The sequence below is a fragment of the Suncus etruscus genome, chromosome 10 (assembly GCF_024139225.1).
Source record: "Suncus etruscus isolate mSunEtr1 chromosome 10, mSunEtr1.pri.cur, whole genome shotgun sequence".
NCBI lineage: Eukaryota > Metazoa > Chordata > Mammalia > Eulipotyphla > Soricidae > Suncus > Suncus etruscus.
This window is the reverse complement of record NC_064857.1, coordinates 59,460,823-59,464,256: the sequence shown is the minus strand read 5'-3', so window position 1 is coordinate 59,464,256 and position 3,434 is coordinate 59,460,823. Positions and strand designations below refer to the sequence as shown.

General features: G+C 34.7%; 1 non-coding gene across 1 annotated transcript; it reads right to left on the bottom strand.

The window, feature by feature from the left end:
* Positions 1 to 234: 234 nt before the first annotated feature.
* LOC126021303 (U1 spliceosomal RNA) lies at positions 235 to 396 on the bottom strand. Its single transcript, XR_007499863.1, has one exon. It is a non-coding gene; the product is annotated as a U1 spliceosomal RNA (small nuclear RNA).
* Positions 397 to 3,434: the final 3,038 nt, after the last annotated feature.

Sequence of the window (3,434 nt, the reverse complement as noted above, 5' to 3'; positions counted from 1 at the left end):
AATTGCATTGATTCTCTATTACAAATGATGCTGTTCTTTAAGGGTTTCCTAACTTGGATTCTTGGTATGCTTATATAAGAAATTTATTCTAATTATTTTCTTATTTCTCAAAAGTTTTGACATATTAAAAATTCTTCTATCTAATAAACAAGATTATAATGATTTACCTGGTTTTATTTTGTTTTGTGATCAAAGGAATCAAGTACCAAAGCAGACTTTCAGGCTCATTTTTTTTAGGGGAGAGCGAGCACACAGACCTTCACTATCACAAATTGTGCAGTCGAGTTTCTCACATTTGGGGAAATTGGGGGTCACCATGACCGGAGTGCAATGGGTGAGCCTCACCCTGGGGAAACCACCTTCTTGATCATGGAATCGCCCTTGCCAGGTAAGTATCTATTTTTGTTTATTTATCTGTGTTTTGGTCCCACACCCAGCAGTGTCAGGAGTTACTCCTGACTCAGCAGTGAGGAGTCACTCTTCGTGGAGTATATAGTAGGATGCTGAGGGTCAAGACCGGGTGAGCTACATATAAGGCAAATGCAGCTATTTACTGTGCTAGCATTCAAGCTCCTCAGGACCATACTTATACAACAAAACTCATCATTGGTTTCAACAGTAAATCCACACAGGAGCAGGGAAATATCCAGCTTACAATATCCAGAGACCTCCAACCTTTCATGCAGCTTCTAGAGCTTCCTTTTACACTTAGACACAATCCAATGAAGAATGATGAGCACTGTCCTTCATCAGTGGATTCTGGGAAGTCACTGAGACTGAAGCCCATCAGTGATATGTGACTGATCATTTCAATAGTTACCTCCATCTGTGAGTCATTCCTGTCAATCTTATGCCCATTAATCAATTTAGAAAGCCAGTCAGAACTACCTAAAATAATTCCTAAGTTAGGACTCAGTTCATAGCAAGACCACTGCCATTTGAAACTACCATTACATCTAACACTTAGCTAAATTACATTAGAATAAGCTGAAAATTTGTAAAAATACCATTTCTATCCTTAAGGTCAAAGAAAGATTGAGAAACTGGCTGTAAATTCCCTAAAAAATTGATTGATACAATTACTAAATCAGGTATTATCAGAGTGAGTATTATTCCAGGTTAAGAATGCATGATATATGTGTGTGTGTATTTTTTAATTTCCAAGACCACTTTGCTAGATATTCTTTAACCACTATATTAAAGTAGATTCATAGATGGATGTTTGCCTCAATCTCTGTTAGTCTTTGAGATTTTCAATTTGTAAAATTTTTATTTTGAGGGACAAGAGTGAGACTTTCATTTCAAAACACTTCAGTCTTTCTCTCATTTTTTTTTTTTTTTTTTTGTGGGGAGTCATACCTTCTCTGTTCAGGAATTACTTCAGGCTATGTGTTCTGGAATCACTCCTGGTGGTGATGGGATTTGAACTAGCTTTGACCTCCTGCAAGAAATGTAATAGCTCTCAACTCCCTGTTTCTGAAATATTAGTATATAAGAAAAATATGTATCAACATAAACAATTATGATAAAATTGAAAATCTCTAAAGAAAACATTTAGAAGCGTATTTTTATCTGTACTTCAAGTTATACAAAAAACCACCACTGTGCCTCTTTCATTTCTTGACTAGTTGTGTGCAAAAAGAATATTTCATAAAGTTATCCTTTCATTTTCATTCATTTATCAATTTTCTGAAATCATCCATAACTTTTGTATGGCAAACAACTTAATATCCAGAGGACACAGTAAGTATGTCGGGGCCCGAGAGGTGGCACTAGAGGTAAGGTGTCTGCCTTGCAAGGGCTAGCCAAGAAAGGACCGCGATTCGATCCCCCAGCGTCCCATATGGTCCCCCCAAGCCAGGGGCAATTTCTGAACGCTTAGCCAAGAAACCCCTGAGCATCAAAAGGGTGTGGCCCCCAAAACCAAAAAAAAAACAAAAAATAGAAAAAAATAAAAGTAAATATGCCATGATCTCACCACACCCAATTTTATGATAGAGACCATTTTTAGATCACTACCTGTTGTTTAGAATGGCATGCATAAAAATCAACCTATGCTGAAAGCAGAGAGCAGTGAGGCAGTTTGGAAATATAAAAAAAATTCAGATCCTCTTTGATCTAAGACTTTCCTGATATTAGTGTGAGGAGATTTGAATAAAGAAGGGAAAACTAGTTTAGGCAGTTATTGCATGTGGGAAAATGAAATGAATTAGAGTTTTACAATGACCAATTTTAGAAATGAAAGTAAGTCAGTATATATTCTATAATAAAATATTTTAAAACATATTCAATTTTTTCAGGTAATTAAAAGGAATTTCACAAAAGAACCCTTCTAACTGTAGAATTCTAATTTTCTTAGAATTAGCTATTCTGCCTTAAACTGCAGTGTTGAAATCTCTGAGGAAGAAAAGGTATCTAGAGATAAAGTCCTAAGCGACTTTGCCTGCAATAATGAAGAGTTTCTGGTACATTGAAACCCACGCACTTTCTTTTCTCTGTAGAATATTATGTTTTGTAAGTTATATCACATACATAAGTGAATTTTATAGGAAATGGATGGAAATAATTTCCCATATAATGCTCCTATTTTAACTTCTGGAATATTAGATTTAAAATAAGAAAAGTGATTCTATTTTAATATAGTCTGAATTTAATAAGTATTTTATATACTTTGCTCTTAACATTGAGTGGAAGAAGTTACATCTTTATCTGCAAAGTTATGTTTTCTAAGAAATAGTAAAATTAAAGTATTTTAAATGAAAGTGCAGACAGTTTATATAAATATTGCATATGTGTAACTCATGGTTTATTTTCTGTAATGGACAGATTTTGGCATTGGTTAATAGACAAATGTAGGAAAAAAAAAGGTAGGAGAACCCTCCTATCCATGATAGAAATTCTTGAATTTGTATCTTTGATAATTTCAAGGAGTAGATTTCTGATGCTCTCAGACACTCTATAGAGCGGAAAGAATGCTAAGTGGAATTATTTAAACAAATTATTATCTAACTCAGCCTCCAATGAGTCTTTTCCAGAACTTGGCCTGTGGGAGTGGCTCACTTCATTGTTTCCTATGTATGAACTCTTTGCAAATTTACTTGGGGCGTACAACATAATTAATAAGATATTTCTGGAATTTAGGGTTTTCTATCTGAATTCTGAATAAAAACTTCCCTGAAATTTCTATTTTTATTATTTTTAGGATACTATATTTTAATAATTTTTGTTTTTTTTTTTTTTTTTTGCTGGGAGACACCCATTTGAAGCTCAGGGGTTAGTCCTGGCTATGCACTCAGAAATAGCTCCTAGCTTGGGGAACCATATGGAACCCCAGGGGATCAAATAGTGGTCTGTCCTAGGTTAGCGCTTGCAAGGCCTTACCTCTAGCACCATCGCTCAGACCCCTATATTTTAAATATTTAAAAGAAAAGCAA